Here is an 18,819-nt window from a genome sequence, read left to right on the forward strand (position 1 = left end):
GGGACAGGGGATAGACCGCGCGCCCGGCCCGGCCTTTCGCGGGGGTCCTGGGGAAGAGCGGAGAGCTGGTCTCCTCGGCCGGGCGGCGGACCCGAGCGGGGCTGCGCGGGCTGCCCCTCCGCCGTCCCCCGGCGCCTTCCCGGGCGCGCTGCCGGCCGCCCGGCGTTCTCGGCCTCGTGCGCCCCGCGGGAGGAGCCGCCGGCGGCCGTGACGCGGCGGGGAGGAAACGGCGGCGCCCGGCGGCCCTGCCGGGAAGGAGGAAGCGCGAGGGCGTCCGGCTCCGCGCCCGCCGCGCGGGGAGCAGCCGCCGAGCAGGTAGGCGCGGGCGGCGGGAGGGTCCGCGCGCGTCCGGGCCGCGGTCGGAACCCGGGCGGGAGGGGGCGGGGCGGCCTCGGCGGCTCCGCTGCTCCGCGCTAACGTGACTTTCTCCGGTGCCCCGGAAATCTCGGAGTTGACGGGCCGGCCCCGACTCTCCAGAGTTAGTGGTCTTTGTGTCCTCGGCGTGAATTCGGATCTGCTTTGAGATTCCTAAACACCCGCGGTGTCGGGGGATGGACAGTGTAACCCCTGCTGAGCCCCTGAGTCCAGAGAAGCCGCGAACGCCCAGGTTGGGAGACGCCGCCTGAGGTGGAAAGTGGGTTCGGGTCACCTGCGAGGCCCGGTGGACAGGCGTCTTTAACCTGTGGCCTGAGGACCTGGCGTAGGAGACTCTGATGCCTTGTTACTTCTAAGTTCTCTCATTTGAACCCCTTCCGTCTCTCCAAGAGAATCTGGCTCAGTTAATTTCATAGTTTTAGCATTGGTATGTACCCTCTAACTTTGAGATGTTTAGATTTTGGCATTTTTAGTGATGGTTAGAAAGATAGAAAAGAGAAAAAAAAAGAAAGCTAGAAAAGAGAAAGGATTAATCTTTTGAAACTCAAAGTCTTTCATTGAATTTTGCAGTGACTTCTGAACCACAGTTTCAAACCTGCACAAGATTATATAGAGCGCATTTGAGTTACAACAACAAACAGAGAGCGCTCCAATTTCTAAAACTTGATCAAGGCGAAGAATAAACTGTTGTGTACTTTGATTCTCTTCCTTCTCACTAGGTTGAGACTTCACCCAACCAAATGTGGAAAGTACTTGGTGTTTGTTTGCTTAACACTTAGATAGCTCTTATTATGTACTGGACTTTTTGTAAGTACTTTATAAATATTAACTCAAAATCTTAACTCAAAATATTAAATTATAGCGGTTTTAGCAATGACGAGGCTGTGCATATTTTAGTTCCCACCATGTCTTTGCAGGAGCTACAAACATTAGAGGAAGTTGCAGCGTATTTTAGGACTGAGTGAGCCTTCTGTACCCCTTGTCTAACACTCCTGAGAAGACAAGCCCTGTTCCTGCATTTCTCTGGGGGAAGGGAGTCTGGATCTCAGGGAATTTGACCAGTTCCAAGCAGGTCTCCACCAGATCCTGAGCAGCTTCTGTAAAATGGTCTCTCTTATCCGCCATTGTGCCCATCAGATAATTCTGGAAAGACCAGAACTTCCCTCTTTCTTCAACTGCCACTGACTACATCAAGCCTAATTTTGTTTTTAAAAGGAGCTTTGTTCTTAATATGTTCTACATTATTCATATGACATAGCTTAGATTTGCGGGTCAGATTGAATTTGAATTGTACTATGAAATAGAATAGAACATTTTTTGTGCGTCCACATCAACTAAATAATGTTTTGTAAGTGAACTGCTGTTTGTTCCTGGCAACATTGAATTGGTAGGTCAGCCTCTCAGGTGTCCAGTTTGAGATCTGCAGGTAGATAGAATACTTTTTCAGAATAAAGTGCCCTTTTCAAATGAGCATTTTGGCAGATGACCAGATTAGTAGAGACCTGGAATAGTGAATAAGATAAACATGGTTTTTATAATGATGATGGATGTAACGTCAAAATCAGCACATATTAACTTTCTTCCTATCTCTCTTCCTCCCTCCCTCTCTCCCTCTTTTTTTCTCTCTGTCATATATTTAAATTTCCAGGGAGACGATTAAATGAGCTGGTAAGTTCTATTTAATAGGGTCATAAAGTGTCTCTTGAAGCAGGAAGGCCAATGTTTCTGCAATATAATTTATGGCAGAACAGGCATTAGTGTCATTCATTAATTCAGCCAAATGAAACCTAGCATTTTCCTGGTTTACTAAGTGCTTCCAAATATACTCATTTGCTCTTCAGAGAGACCTTGTGAGGTTGGTCTCTCAATCATTTTTTTAATTCACATTTTTACAGATGAAGAAACTGAGACATAGAAATGTTAAAGTGGGCTCGGTGCCTGTAGCTCAGCGGCTAGGGCGCCAGCCACATACACCGGAGCTAGTGGGTTTGAATCCGGCCGTGGCCTGCCAAACAACAATGACAACTATAACCAAAAGATAGCTGGGTGTTATGGCAAGCACCTGTAGTCCCAGCTACTTGGGAGACGGAGGCAAGAGAATCGCTTAAGCCCATGAGTTTGAGGTTGCTATGAGCTGTGATGACACAGCACTCTACTGAGGGCAACGTAGTGAGACTCTGTTTCAAAAAAAAATTGGGGGGCAGCACCTGTGGCTCATTGAGTAGGGCACTGGCCCCATATACTGAGGGTGGCAGGTTCAAACCTGCCCCAGCCAAACTACAACAAAAAAATAGCTGGGCATTGTGGCGGGCACCTGTAGTCCCAGCTACTTGGGATGCTGAGGCAAGAGAATCACCTAAGCCCAAGAGCTGGAGGTGGCTGTGAGCTGTGATGCTACAGCATCCTACAGAGGGTGACAAAGTGAAGACTTTGTCTTATTATTATTATTATTTTTGTCAAGACAGAGTTCTTTTTTGTTGCAGTTTGGCCGGGGCCGGGTTTGAACCCGCCACCCTCGGCATATGGGGCCGGCGCCCTACTCACTGAGCCACAGGCGCCGCCCCAAGACAGAGTTCTACCCAATGCCCTGAGCAGAGTGCAATGGCGTTGTAGTTCACTGCAACCTCAGATTTCGGCTATGGGCATCCTGCTGCCTCAGCATCTGAAGCTGCGGGGATTACAGGCACTCACCGTGGCGCCTGGCTGGGTTTTTCCATTTTTTTCACGAGTTGGTGTCTCCCTCTAGCTCAGACAAGCCTTGAATTCGTGAGCTCAAGCAATCCTCCTGCCTCAGCCTCCCACAGTGCTGGGATTACAGGCCAAGCCACTGCACTTGGTAAAAAAAAGAAATGTTAAAGTGCTTTAGTCATAATTACACAGTGAATGAGAGGCAGAGCTTGAATAGAGAGTGTTGTGGGGCAACACCTGACACGTGCAGTTGTATGATAGACATTTGTGGAATGAATGACTCCAAATGACTTCAGGTATCTTGCTCTTTCAAAACATCTCTCTCAAATTACCATAGTAATTGATTTGTGCCTAATCCAATGCCTCTCTTAATTTCAAACAATATCAGATAAAACATATATATATATATGTTTTTGAGATAGAGTCTCACTTTATTGCCCTCCGTAGAGTGCTGTGGCATCACAGTTCACAGCAACCTCCAACTCCTGGGCTTAGGTGATCCTCTTGCCTCAGCCTCTCGAGTAGCTGGGACTACAGGCGCCTGCCACACGCCCGGCTATTTTTTGTTGCAGTTTGGCTGGGGCTGGGTTTGAATCCACCACCCTTGGGGTATGGAGCTGGCGCCCTACCCACTGAGCCACACATGTTGCCCGTAAAACATATTTTCTACAGAAATTATGGGCATGCCCTGTGGATTTATTTCTTAGGATTTGTCATCTCTGGTTTTTGAAACTGAATATAGGTTGATTATTTCTTTCCCCTCGCAAATATCTTACCTTTTTTCTCTGATTTTGAGAGTACGGATTAGATACATGATGTTTGTGTTGACAACTTTCTTACCTCTCTGTGCTACTTAGATTTATGATCAAGTTTGATCATAGGTATTACAATGTTTTTTGAAGTGTCTGATGCAACTGTTTTGTTTTGTTTTTTTTAAGAGACAGTCTCAACTTTATCACCCTTGGTAGAGTACTATGGCATCACAGCTCACAGCAACCTCCAACTCCTAGGCTTAGGCGATTCTCTTGTCTCAGCCTCCAGAGTAGCTGGGACTACAGGTGCCCGCCACAACGCCAGCTATTTTTTGTTGCAGTTTGGCCGGGGCTGGGTTCAAACCCTCCACCCTGGGTATATGGGGCTGGCGTCCTACCCACTGAGCTACAGGCACCGCCCAACTGTGTTTTTTTTGAAATGTTGCAATTATCTTAGCATAAAGGGTCTTTAAAAAAATAAACAAACAAAAAAATCCTCAATTATTTTTATTCTTTAAGCATAATTCTCTGTATCCTATAGTATGTGATTTCCAGATGGATAACCTTCAGTTAGAAAGGAAAATATGGTCATTACCTGGTGGGAGGACTTGAGAAGGGCTATCAGGCAGAAATGACAGATAAGATGGCCTTTCCCGTGAGGGATCTTAGGTGATAAGAAACCCATAATGAAGCTAGACTGAGTCATCTGCCTGTCAATGTTCTTCTGTGTGGGAGCAGAATAAAATACTTTTGAAACCTGCCTTGTTTCAGAAACCACTTTACCTTTTCCAATCCTCATGTTTTCTCTCTCTCTTTTTTTAATTCATGTAAATGACTGACTAAACTGCTGATTCATGAAACCCAAATTATGTAACATGTTATTCCTGACAGAAACAGCTCTCACATTATTTCAAGAGACCCAACATCTCTATTTTCCTTTACCTAGTCCATTCTTTATGAGGGAGCCTTTGCTCTCATTTCACTTCCCACTCCCGTTTCATGCAGAAAAGTGGTAATCTAAGAAGTGCCAATTCACATCTTGTTCATGTCGAAGTAGTTTTCACTTAGTACTACCTTTGAGTTGTCATTGGTGAGGAAGACAATGCAGAAATCACACTTTGAAGGTCAATTCAAAGCACCATGCAATAAAACTATGTTGCCTATCTGAACCTGTGCCTGAGGGCTTTCACGGGGAATTAGGGTAGTGGGGAGTATCCTTGCTGTTGTCCAATCTCTCCGTTCCTTTCTGTTTTCCTCTGGTCCTGAAAACCTGCCTAATTTCATCTCCTTATAGCCTCTGTTATATTATTTAAAACTAAAATCTCTTCTCCTTGGGTGTGCTTGGGGGTAAGTGAAAGAAATGAGAAGACAAAAGGGAAATTATATGTAAAATGGGAAACAGATATGTGGGTGAAAGAAGAGAGGTCATGAGATCTTACAGGGCAGGATTCCTAAGCAGTGCAGCTCTGCTTCCCCTGATAGGGCCATGCATTAGGAAAGACCTATACTATGTGGGATCAAAGTCTGAGAAGGACTGGAAACATCTGTTGACATGATATGATCTTGAGGAGCAGAGTGCCTTTGTACCACCAAATGTAGAAGTGTTCTTATAGAGAGTTCTTTCTTCAGGCCACGAAGTGAGTTTGTGCCTAATGAAAATGTAGAGAGGTGGTTGAGTGGCTTTTAAATTGAGAATAAGGCTTTTGGTTGAGTAAGGGCCCGGATTTTGTATCTTTTTAAAGGTTTGCTCTTCTTTTTCTGAGGCTGAGTCTCACTCTTTTTGCCCAGGCTAGAGTGTGTGTGCTATCATAGCCCATAGCAACCTCAAACTCCTGGGTCCAAGTGATCCTGCTGCCTCAGCCTCCTAAGTAGCTTTGATTATGAGCCCTGGCCACAATGCCCAAATGGAGTCTCACTCTCATTCAGGCTGGTCTTGAAGTTTTGAGCTCCGAGAGATCTTCCTGCCTTGACCTCCCAGAGTGCTGGGATTACAAGCATGAGCCACCATGCCCGGCCAAGGCTTATTCTTTTATGAAAATGCCTATCATGTTAAGATAATAATGTCATTCTTTTCACTGTTCTGTGTTTTTGAAGAAATTACACATGAACATGATACGGATGATTGCTTCAGTTCAGGTTCTTGATGTATTTGCTAAACCAGTCAGAGTCAAACGTTTTTTCTTTTATGAGTAAAATGGATTTCATATATAATATATTCATATACAAAAATGGGACTCCCCGATGGATTAGCCAGTCTGCAGACTGCTAAATGAACTGTTAAATATAATGGCACTTCATGAGTTTGAAAATGAGAAGGAACTTTATTATTCTAGTTATTTACCTCCCCATTTTTACTAAAAATAGACAAAGGTAACTTAAAATGATCTAATTTCCAACTCAACATCTGTACATGCAGAAAAACATGTAGGACCAGTATAGACTATATATTCTTTTTTTTTTTCTTTTGTAGAGACAGAGTGTCACTTTATGGCCCTCAGTAGTGTGCTGTGGCCTCACACAGCTCACAGCAACCTCCAACTCCTGGGCTTAAGCGATTCTCTTGCCTCAGCCTCCCGAGTAGCTGGGACTACAGGCGCCCCCCATAACGCCTGGCTATTTTTTGGTTGCAGTTTTGGCTGGGGCCGGGTTTGAACCCGCCACCCTCGGTATATGGGGCCGGGGCCTTACCGACTGAGCCACAGGTGCCGCCCTAGACTATATATTCTAATGCATATGTACATCATATGTTACCAGCTCAAAGGGAATTTTGGAATCATATCCTTAGTTTCCCAAGAAAACATATGCATCCTTTTAGCTCCTTTTCCCTATTTTTTTATTTTAGTTTGTTCTCTCTCTCTCCTTTTTTTTTTTTTTTGAGATAGAGTCTCACTATGTTGCCCTCGATAGAGTGCTATGGCATCACAGCTCACAGCAACCTCAAACTCTTGGGCATCACAGCTCACAGCAACCTCAAACTCTTGGGCTCAAGCAATTCTCTTGCCTCAGCCTCCCAAGTAGCTGGGACTACAGGTGCCCGCCACAATGCCCAGTTATTTTTTTTGCAGTTGTCATTGGTGGTTAGCTGGCCCGGGCCAGGTTCGAACCCACTACCTTTGGTGTATGTGCTGGCACTGTAACCACTGTGCTACAGGTGCCAAGCCTCTCTCTCTCTTTTTAGAAAAGGTCTCGCTTTGTTGTCCAGGCTGGAGTGCAGTGTAGTGGCAGGATCATAGCTTACTGTAACCTTGAAATCCTGGATTCAAGGGCTTCTTCCCCCTCAGTGGCTGGAGTAGCTGGGAGTATTGGGATACGCCACCACATCTGACTAATTTTTTTTACCTTTGTAGAGACAGGATTTCCCTGTGTTGCCCAGGCTAGTCTCAAACTCCGGGCCTCCCACCTTGGCTTCACAAAGTGCTGAGATTATAGGCAAAAGCCACCCACCATGCTGGGCCCTTTTTTATTTAACACTATTATCATAGACTTCTACAGATCTACGTCATTAGTTTTGGTAGCTGTGTAGTAGTCTACTTTATAGCTGAATATCCATTTTCTATTTTTTTTTCTTTTTTTGAAACAGGGTCTTTCTTGGGCGGTGCCTGTGGCTCAGTGGGTATGGCGCTGGCCCTATATACCGAGGATGGCGGGTTCAAACCTGGCCCTGGCCAAACTGCAACAAAAAAATAGCCAGGCATTGTGCAGGCACCTATAGTCCCAGCTACTTGGGAGGCTGAGACAAGAGAATTGCCTGAGCCCAGGAGTTGGAGGTTGCTATGAGCTGTGACGCCATGGCACTCTACCGAGGGCCATAAAGTGAGACTCTGTCTCTGCAAAAAAAAAAAAAAAATGAAATGTACCATTGCAGCTGTTTAGCTGTTGTTTTAGCTGGCCAGTGCTGGGTCCAAACTGGCCACCTTCGGCGTATGTGGCTGGCACCATAACCATTGTGCTACGGGTATCGAGGCAAGGCTGGTCTTGAACTCCGGAGCTCAAGCAATCTTCTTCTTTTTTTTTTTTTTGTAGAGACAGAGTCTCACTGTACCGCCCTCGGGTAGAGTGCCATGGCGTCACACGGCTCACAGCAACCTCTAACTCTTGGGCTTATGCGATTCTCTTGCCTCAGCCTCCCGAGCAGCTGGGATTACAGGCGCCCACCACAACGCCCGGCTATTTTTTTGTTGTTGTTGTTGCAGTTTAGCCGAGGCTGGGTTTGAACCCGCCACCCTTGGCATATGTGGCCAGCGCCCTACTCATTGAGCCACAGGTGCCGCCTCAAGCAATCTTCTTACATTGGCCACCCAGAATGCTAGAATTACAGGTGTGAGCACTCTCCTGGCCACTCCTTAATTCAGTCCCTGCTCAGAGTACTTAGGATACACCCAGAGTCTTTGCTTGGTTCATGTGGGCATGCCCAGGTTATATGACCTTCAACCTGGGGGTCCATGGCAACTGAAAACAACTCACACCTTTGTAATGTGGAAGTTGAGCCAGAGTGGTCTTGTACAATTACATTTTTTAGAGAAACAGAGAAGAAAAATAGTAAAAAAAAAAAACCACCAGTAAACCTATCCACATTAATAACTGTTGTTAGCATTTTAGAGCATATCCTTCTGGACTTGGGTGTGTGTGTGTATTTTCAATGCCATTAACAAAATTCTCTTGGGGGCGCCCGTGGTTCAGTGGATAGGGTGCTGGCCACGTACATGGAGGCTGGCGGGTTCAAACGCAGCCTGACCCAGCTAGAACAAAATGCTGTGAGTTGTGATGCCACAGCACTCTATCCAGGGTGACAGCTTAAGACTCCGTCTCAAAAAATAAAAGTAAAAAATAAATAAATAAATAAAAACTAAAAAAAAAAATGCTTGAAAAAACATTTTCTTATACAAGGTTGCTTTGTTGGTTAGGGAATCATGCTTATATAGCCAACCAGCGTCATAGATTCTGTGTACCTTTGAACCAGTAATTTCAGTGTTTCCTGGCCACCTGCCATACCCCAAACCTGGGTAACACTCTTGGAAATTTATACTACTGCTGAAAAGGGGGATGAAGTAAGAGTGTGTGGATTGATTGACAAATCCATGCAAATCAACATAAAATGCATATCCTTCTTTTTTTTTTTTTTTGAGACAGAGCCTCAAGCTGTCATGTGGCATCACAGCTCACAGCAACCTCCAACTCTTGGGCTTAAGCGATTCTCTTGCCTCAGCCTACCAAGTAGCTGGGACTACAGGCGCCCACCACAATGCCCGGCTATTTTTTGGTTGCAGTTGTCGTTGTTTGGCAGGTCTGGGCTGGATTTGAACCTGCCACCTCTGGTCTATGTGGCTGGCACCTTAGCCGCTTGAGCTACAGGTGCCAAGCCAAAATGCATATCCTTCTAATGGAAATCAGTCCATATTTGTATTTTAAGTATATCTTAAACACAAGATATTTAAGAAGAGAAATTGATAGTAATCACGAAAGGAGAAGCAGAAATAATGGACTTGAACCAAAGTTCAGTTAGAAATTAGAACAGCTGGGGCTGGGTGTGGTGGCTCATGTCTGTAATCTTAGCACTCTGGGAGGTCAAGGTGGGTGAATTGCTTGAGCTCAGGAGTTGGAGACCAACCTGAGCAAGAGCAAGACTCCATCTCTACTAAAAATAGGAAAACTAGTTGGGCATTGTGGTGGGCACTGGAGTCCCAGCTACTTGGGAGGCTGAGGCAAGAGGATCGCTTGAGCCCAAAAATTTGAGGTTACTGTGAGCTATGACACCAGGGCACTCTTCCTAGGGTGACAGAGTGAGACTCCTTCTCAAAAAAAAAAAAAAAAAAATTAGAACAGCTGAATTTGGATGTTTTGAAATAATATTGTTTGAAACATACTTGATTTAACAGTGTGATTCACCAATCATAGGAATAGGTGATTTTGAAGTTTCCTGCCATCCTATTATATTATAGGATGCAGAGTTAATAACATTTGACTTTGTATAATTTCATGTACAGAACTTCCTCTTACATACTAACGCCACCAGTTTTTCCAGAAAGCATTACATCTCTCCACCCCCTTTCTCTCAACGTGTGATTACACAAACTATCCATCCCCTTTCTTCTCTCAGGGTGCAAATGCACAAGCTATAGCTGGAACTTGCCTCTTGTCCCCTTCTGAGACATCCCCTCCTTTCTGAGAGTTTAGTCTTTTTTGAGCATAGGCTTCGCTGTGTTATCCAGGCTGATCTGGAACTCCTGGCCTCAAGCAATCCTCCCAGCTTAGCCTCTGTGGTAGCTGGAATTACAGTATCTCCTTTTCACTTATTCATTCATTTAGAGACAGAGTCTCACTTTGTTGCCTTCAGTAGAGTGTCCTGGCATCATAGCTCACAGCAACCTCAGACTCTTGGACTCAAGCAATCCTCTTGCCTCAGTCTCCTGAGTATCTGGGACTACAGGCACCCACCACAATGCCCGACTATTTTTACAGATAGGGTCTTGCTCTTGCTCGGGCTGGTTTATTACTCCTGAGCTCAAGCAATCCATCCACCTCAGCCTCCCAGAGGGCTGGGATTACAGACATGAGCCACCACACCCGGTCAAGTCACGGAGCCTAGCCAATAGTATTTCCTTTTAAACCCTTTTTCCTCTTCTTTCAACTCTTTTTTTTTTTTTTTTTTGTAGAGACAGAGTCTCACTGTACTGCCCTCGGGTAGAGTGCCGTGGCGTCACACGGCTCACAGCAACCTCTAACTCTTGGGCTTACGCGATTCTCTTGCCTCAGCCTCCGGAGCAGCTGGGACTACAGGCGCCCGCCACAACGCCCGGCTATTTTTTGTTGTTGTTGTTGCAGTTTGGCCGGGGCTGGGTTTGAACCCTCTACCCTCGGCATATGGGGCTGGCGCCCTACTCAACTGAGCCACAGGCGCCGCCCTTCTTTCAACTATTGTATCAAGAACATTTCTCTGTCTTTTCTCTATCTCACTTTCTTGATCTCAGGATCAAAAAAGACACTAGTCATGATATATTTCAGAACAGGCCTTTAATAAGGAAAAGGAAAGTTTTTATTTTGGGAGGAAAGGTAGACATTTTCAAGAACTTGTGGTTTTAACCTTCAAAGCCTTTGAGAATACCTAGTAATTGCTTTCAAAAGATCCACAAAAGTCTCCACTCACCTCTTCTTCTCAAAATAAGCTGTTTTTCCTTAAGCTTAAGGAAAGTTTCCTTTAAAACTATTTATAATTTTCTTTGTTCATGTCATTGCAACAGCACTGTTTTGTGCCATTTTCCCTCCCTATTGAAGATGTTATGGGTTGAATACAGGGTGTCCCAAAGTCACCATACAAAGGGACATGCGAAATTGCAGCTAAATGTTATCTTTATTTACAGAATATTCATTACAAAATTTTACAAAGAGGTGGCCATCATGTAGAGAATATTTTGTAAATATTTTGTAAACAATTATAATGAATATTAGCCATAATTTCCCATTTCCCCCACGTATGGTGGGATACCCTTTAGAGTGTTTCTGATCTTGAACGCTAGCTCCCAGCTATGACAACTGTTCCCTTAAGAAAATACATCCAGGGCGGCACCTGTGGCTCAAAGGAGTAGGGCGCCAGCCCCATATGCCGGAGGTGGTGGGTTCAAACCCAGCCCCGGCCAGAAACTGCAAACTGCAAACTGCAAAAAGAAAAAAAAAAGAAAATACATCCAGTGGCGGCGCCTGTGGCTCAGTTGGTAAGGTGCCGGCCCCATATACCGAGGGTGGCGGGTTCAAACCCGGCCCCGGCTGAACTGCAACCAAAAAATAGCCGGGCGTTGTGGCGGGCGCCTGTAGTCCCAGCTACTTGGGAGGCTGAGGCAAGAGAATCGCTTAAGCCCAGGAGTTGGAGGTTGCTGTGAGCTGTGTGATGCCATGGCACTCTACTGAGGGCCATAAAGTGACACTGTCTCTACAAAAAAAAAAAAAAAGAAAATACATCCAAAGATCTTATTATCTGGCTTAAAAACAATCTTTTTGTTTTCAAGTAAGGTGAAGACTAAGAGAGTATCTTAGACCAAAGGTTAGCACTGTTTGGAAAGTGGTATGCCAAGATTCCAAACACCTTCTTTCCAGATTTTTATCAGAAGAGATATGCACAGCTGAGAGTTGGATCAGATGCTTGGGAGTTAGAAAGGAAACAAGCGCTGGGACTCTGCTGGAGATACAAGAAGTGGAGGTGGATCAGGTCTAGGTAACGACTACATACCAACTTCAGCTGACCTGCGAAGGTGCTTGGGCCAGACATTATAAGCCGCTTCCCACCAAGACAATAGCTATTTAAGCTGCCCTGAAAGTAGAGGCCTGTTCTTTCAGAAGCATTAATGAAAAAGGCTTCCAAAAAATGTTTTTATTCAGAATCCCAACAACATGGTGCTAAAATTGATGATGGCTTAAACACGAAAGTAGTATATTACTTGCTCTTTTGAACTGGGACCATCATTAATAAATATTCAGAAGTAAGACTTTGCTATAATGAAAAATAATTCATACTGAATTTAAGACCCTAAAAGGATACATAAGTAATTCTAAATGTGTATAGTCATACAGAGTTTCCAGTTTAGTCTCTTTTGACATGAGAACTTTTCTCTTTTCTAATTAATCTCTTTTTGTTTTACTCTCTCCTCTCCCTAATAGTTAGTTTAGTTTTTTGTCTATAAGGGATTTTTAATTAATGAAACATAAGGCACTCCATTGTTTTAGCAGAGAAGAGTTTTAAAGATTTTTAAGATAGACTACATCCTTTTTATCCCTTAAATATTGTCTCCTTTTAGATTTCTCTTATTTCTGACTCCCACTAACATTAAACTCATTTATTTCTGTTACCCCTTTTAAAGGTCCCCTTAAGTGTAAATAAAAGTCCCTCTCCCATTGAACTTACTTACTGCTGTATTTTAGGAATAAAAATTTGTTGGTGAGATGCAGAATGTTATCTTAAAATGCTACCTGTAGGGCGGCGCCTGTGGCTCAGTCGGTAAGGCGCCGGCCCCATATACCGAGGGTGGCGGGTTCAAACCCGGCCCCGGCCAAACTGCAACAAAGAAATAGCCGGGTGTTGTGGCGGGCGCCTGTAGTCCCAGCTACTCGGGAGGCTGAGGCAAGAGAATCGCTTAAGCCCAGGAGTTGGAGGTTGCTGTGAGCTGTGTGAGGCCACGGCACTCTACCAAGGGCCATAAAGTGAGACCCTGTCTCTACAAAAAAAAAAAAAAAAAATGCTACCTGTATGTGAAAAGACAAGGAAAAAATAAGAATATGTTTTGCTTTGCTTGTGATACCTACAGAGACTCTAGAAGGGTACATAAGAAATTAACATTTTTATCTATTTGGGGTTGGGGGATGAGAACTATATGGATGGAGATACGTGGGAAGCAGACTTTCACGTTTTCTATTTCTTTGTTTTTTGAACCATGTGAATATGTAACCAATGTCAAAATAATTTTAAAAATCATGCTCCTGAGTTCTCTGATTTTTTAAAAGTAGATATATCTGTCTATTTTTTTTTATTAAATCCTATCTATCTATCAATCATCTATGTACAGGCATATACTGTCCTTTTTCCATATAAATCTTTAGTAAAGTTACTGTTTTAGTTTTTTTTTTTTTAAGACTACACCTGTAGTCTAGTCTCAAAGGATTAGTAGTAGTCTGTAGGCACCTTGCCAAGGCTTTGTTCCCCTTCAGTTCTCTTAAATGCTGTGACAAAGATCCATTATGAAGCCTTCCATTAGGAAATTCTGATACTACAAATATGGCTAACCTTTCAGTTATTGTTGGCTTATTGGAAGAAACATTTAACTGAAATTATCTGCTATATTTTGCCAATTGAATACTCAGTTTCCTAATAAAACTATTAGATAATACTAACATAATTAGTTCAAAGTTAGTGAATTTTTTCTCCCACAGTAACGTATATCTTACCATCATGGTTATTATTTATCTACCTAAGATTATATGAGTTTGGTGCTTTTAGGAAATAAAAGTTGGTTTATTTTTAGTATTTAGATAATTCTGCCCTTTTCAAGTTATATGCCCTAATCCAAGTATTTTATTTCATTAGGATTGTTGCTTGAGATCTGTATTTTACCTTGCAGAGAGCAAAGAGAAAGGAACTAACATTTATTGAGTTCTTACCATTTGCTAGTTAAAGACATTATTTCATTAAATACTCATGATAACTCTGCAGGTGGGTAGGTAGTTTTATTTTACAGATGAGCAAAGTGAGCTTGATTTCTTAGAAGGTTGTTGGGCGGCGCCTGTGGCTCAGCTCCGGCTGAACTGCAACCAAAAAAAGAAAAAAAAATAGCCGGGTGTTGTGGTGGACGCCTATAGTCCCAGCTACTCGGGAGGCTGAGGCAAGAGAATCGCTTAAGCCCAGGAGTTGGAGGTTGCTGTGAGCTGTGTGATGCCATGGCACTCTACTGAGGGCCATAAAGTGAGACTCTGTCTCTACAAAAAAAAAAAAAGAAGGTTGTTGTCTGTGGCCAACACAGGGCAGAGCTGTTCTGAGCAGGTCTCCCTAGCTTTATCAGGAGGTCTCCCTGGTTTAGCAGGTCTCCCTGGCTTTATCAGTCATTGTGTTAATGACTCGTCTCAAAGCCCCTCATCAGGGGCACCAGGCAGAATTGATTTACAAATAACCCAGGTTATCCATCTACTGATGAGGCAGTGGTTAAGTGAGTTTGAAGACCAGCTTTTTGTTTTTACTGTATTATTGTGAAATCACTTTAATGTTTTAATCTAGAAACTTATGCCAGATTTCAATAACAAATGTGACTGCAAATATTTTAACTGTGTATTTCGTGCCTAAAAGGACTTAAAATTCTACATTTAAAACTTGATTGTGGGGCGGCGCCTGTGGCTCAGTGAGTAGGGCGCCGGCCACATATGCCGAGGGTGGCGGGTTCGGACCCAGCCCCGGCCAAACTGCAACAGAAAAATAGCCGGGTGTTGTGGCGCGCGCCTGTAGTCCCAGCTGCTCCGGAGGCTGAGGCAAGAGAATCACGTAAGCCCAAGAGTTAGAGGTTGCTGTGAGCCGTGTGATGCCACGGCACTCTACCCGATGGCGGTACAGTGAGACTCTGTCTCTACAAAAAAAAAACTTGATTGTGTAGCATGGCACCATGGCTCAGGCTCATGCCTGTAATCCTAGCACTTTGGGAGGCAGGAGGCAAGTGGATTGCCTGAGCTCACTGGTTTGAGACCAGCCTGAGCAAGAGTAAGATCCCACCATCTCTTAAAAAAAAAAAAAAAAAAAGCTAAAAATAGAAAAACTAGCTGTTTTGAAATCAAGAGGTCTGATTTCCAACTTTCTTCTTCTTTGACTATTTTGGGTCTGTTATGTTTCCATGTGAATTTTAGATCAGCATGTCAGTTTATCAAAAAAAAAAAGGCAACTGGGGTTTTGATAGAGATTATATTTTTGTAGATCAGTTTGAAGAGTATTATCATCTTAACAATATTTAATCTTTTGATCCATGAACATGTGTTGTCTTTCTAATTATTAAGTTCTTTAATTTCTTTCAAAAATGTTTTGTAGTTTTCAGTTATGGCTTACATTTTGGTAAAATGTAGTCCTGGGCAGTGCTTGTGGCTCAGTGAGTAGGGCGCTGGCCCCATATACCGAGGGTGGTGGGTTTGAACTTGGCCCCAGCCAAACTGCAACAAAAGATAGCTGGGTGTTGTGGCCGGCGCCTGTAGTCCCAGCTACTCGGGAGGCTGAGGCAAGAGAATCGCCTAAGCCCAAGAGCTGGAGGTTGCTGTGTGCTGTGATGCCATGGGACTCGATACCAAGGGCAACAAAGTGAGACTGTCTCTTAAAATGAAGTCCTAAGTATGTTATACTTTTTGATGCTATTGTAAATAGAATTGTTTTATGTTGCCCTCAGTAGAGTGTCATGGCATCATAGCTCACAGCAACCTCAAACTCTTGGGCTTAAGCTATTCTCTTGCCTCAGCCTCCCAAGTAGCTGGGACTACAGGTGCCCACCACAACAACCGGCTATTTTTTTGTTTTAGTTGTTATTGTTGTTTGGCAGGTCTGGGCTGGGTTCGAACCCACCAGCCTAGGTGTATGTGGCTGGCATCCTAGCTGCTGAGCTACAGGTGCCGAACCTAGAATTGTTTTCTTAATTCATTTAATATTTGCTCATCACTACTGTATGGAAATATAATTGATTTTTTAATGTTGATCTCTTATTCTTTAACATTGCTGAGCTTATTTATTCAGAATAATTTTTTGGCAAATTCCTTAGGATTTTCAAGGTAAAGTCATCTGCGGATAGTTTTACCTTTTTCCTTTGTCAAATTCTATTAACTTTGAAAAAATTTCAGATTAATATGAAGGTACAAATGATTAGGTTACATTGTTTGTGTTTGTTAGGTAAAGTCCAAGTTGTAATTGAGCACCTCACCCGGAGGTGTGCTATGTACCCTTACACTGTGCCCATTAGGTGAGAACTTAGCAATCCTCCTTAGTCCTCTGCTTCTCCCCTTCCTTCCCTCCTCCTCCACTTAAATTTCATTGAGGTTTTTTTTTTTTTTTAATATGGAGTGCTTCTTAAATTTGTATGTCATCCTTGTACAGGGGCCATGCTAATCTTCTCTGTATCATTCCAATTTTAGTATATGTACTGCCAAAGTGAGCACAATTTCATTGTGTTTTTCTCTCGTGTGAGGGTGTAGTTGTTTACCTACTGGTTTCATATTAGTATTGAGAACTTTCTTAGTATTAGTACTGAGAACTTTCTTAGTGTTAGTATTGAGATACTTTCTTTTCCATTCTTGTGATACTTGACTAAGGAGAATGTTCTTCAACTCCACCCAGATTAATACAGAAGATGTAAAGTCTTCATCTTTTTATGGCTGAATAGTATTCCATTATATACATATGCCACAATTTATTAATTCATTCTTCCTTTGCCACGTTATATGTCTTTTATTTATTTATTTTTTCTTGTGTCTAATGAGATTTTCACCATTATACTGTGTATGATGTCAGTTGTGGGTTTTTCCTACATGCCCTTTATTAGCTTGAGGAAATTCCCTTCTATTCCTAATTTGTTGAATGTTTTTATCATTAAGGGTGCTGGATTTTGTCACGTGACTCTTCTTATCTGTTGAGATGATCATGTGGTTTTGTTTCCCTTAAATATAGTATATTACAGTGATTGATTTATAGATGTTAAATAAATCTTAAATTTCTGGAGTCTATCACATTTGGTCATGGTATACGATCCTTTTTATATGTTCCTGGATTTGATTTACTGGTGTTTTTATGAGGATTTTTGTATCTATTTTGGTCTGTAATTTTCCTTTCTCATGATATTTCACCTGGTTCCAGTGTCAGGGTAATACTGGCGTCATTGAATGAGTTGGAAAGTGTTCCCTCCTGTTCTTTTTTGGGGGGAAGATTTTGTGAAGAGTTGGTATTCTTTTTAAAACATTTGATAGCATTTACCAATGAAGCCATATGTATCTGGGCTTATCTTTTTTTTTTTTTGTAGAGACAGAGTCTCACTGTACTGCCCTCGGGTAGAGTGCCCTGGCATCACACGGCTCACAGCAACCTCTTAACTCTTGGGCTTATGCGATTCTCTTGCCTCAGCCTCCCGAGCAGCTGGGACTACAGGCGCCCACCACAACGCCGGGCTATTTTTCTGTTGCAGTTTGGCCAGGGCTGAATCCGAACCCGCCACCCTCGGCATATGGGGCTGGCGCCCTACTCACTGAGCCACAGGCGCCGCCCTATCTGGGCTTATCTTTATGGGAAGTTTTTTTGATTACTAATGCCATCTTTCTTTAACTCTTTTTTTTTTTTTTTTGTAGAGACTGAGTCACTGTACCGCCCTCGGTAGAGTGCCGTGGCGTCACACGGCTCACAGCAACCTCTAACTCTTGGGTTTACGCGATTCTCTTGCCTCAGCTTCCCGAGCAGCTGGGACTACAGGCGCCTGCTACAACGCCCGGCTATTTTTTTGTTGCAGTTTGGCCGGGGCTGGGTTTGAACCCGTCACCCTCGGCATATGGGGCCGGCGCCCTGCTCACTGAGCCACAGGCGCCGCCCTAATGCCATCTTTCTTTGTTGTGTATCTATTCAGATTTCCTATTCCTTCTTGAGTTATTTTAATAGTTTGTAAACTGGTGACGTGGTTCACGCCTGTAATCCTAGCACTCTGGGAGGCCGAGGTGAGTGGATTGCTTGAGGTCATGAGTTCGAGACCAGCCTGAGCAAAAGCAAGACCCCTGTCTCTACTCAAAAATAAAAAAACGGAGGCAAGAGGATCATTTGAGCCCAAGTTTGAGGTTGCTGTGAGCTATGATGTAACAGCACTCTACCCAGGGCGACAAATTGAGACTCTGTCTCAAAAAAATAAATAAATAAATAAAAATAGCTTGTTTCTTTCTATGAATTTGTTCATTTCATTCAGGTTATCCAATTTGTTGGTGTGCAGTTATTCAAAATTTTCTCATAAAAAAATGTTCTCTTAAAATCATGTTTACTTCTGTGAGGTTGGTAGCAATTTTCCCTTTTTCATTCCTGATTTTAGTAATATATTATCTAAAAGTTGATCTTTTCCCCAAAGAACCAACTTAAAGTTTTATTGACTTTTTTGTTTTTTTTTCTTCCCTATGTCATTGATTTATGATGTAATTATTGTTATTTCCTTCATTGATTTTGTTTGGGGTTTAGCTTCCTCTTCTTTTTTAGTTTCTCAAGATGGAAAATTAGGCTGTTGATTTGAGATCTTTTTAAATACTATGTAAGTACTTACAATTATAAATTTCCCTCTAAATACTACATGAGCTGCATATCACAAGTTTTGATATGTTGTATTTTCATTTTCATTCATCTGAAAGTATTTTTTAATTTCCCTTATAATTTGGTCTTTAAACCCTTGATTAGGGCAGTGCCTGTGGCTCAGTGAGTGAGCACCGGCCCCATATACCGAGGGTGGTGGGTTCAAACCCAGCTCCGGCCAAAAATTGCAACAAA

At 43.2% G+C, this 18,819-nt stretch overlaps 1 protein-coding gene and 1 non-coding gene across 3 annotated transcripts in view; one reads left to right on the forward strand and one right to left on the reverse strand.

Moving 5' to 3' along the window:
- Positions 1-216: 216 nt before the first annotated feature.
- The window catches only part of SGK3 (serum/glucocorticoid regulated kinase family member 3), a 159,129-nt gene continuing 140,526 nt past the window's right edge, over positions 217-18,819 (forward strand). The window contains exon 1 of one of the 2 annotated variants that reach the window (XM_053559185.1): positions 217-315. The gene's annotated coding sequence lies outside the window, so the exon portion shown is untranslated. The remainder of the gene's footprint in view (positions 316-18,819) is intronic. The other variant, XM_053559189.1, reaches the window with a different exon arrangement.
- On the reverse strand, positions 16,366-16,472 carry LOC128564086 (U6 spliceosomal RNA). The gene has a single exon (XR_008373974.1). It is a non-coding gene; the product is annotated as a U6 spliceosomal RNA (small nuclear RNA).

Source organism: Nycticebus coucang, chromosome 13, assembly GCF_027406575.1.
Source record: "Nycticebus coucang isolate mNycCou1 chromosome 13, mNycCou1.pri, whole genome shotgun sequence".
NCBI lineage: Eukaryota > Metazoa > Chordata > Mammalia > Primates > Lorisidae > Nycticebus > Nycticebus coucang.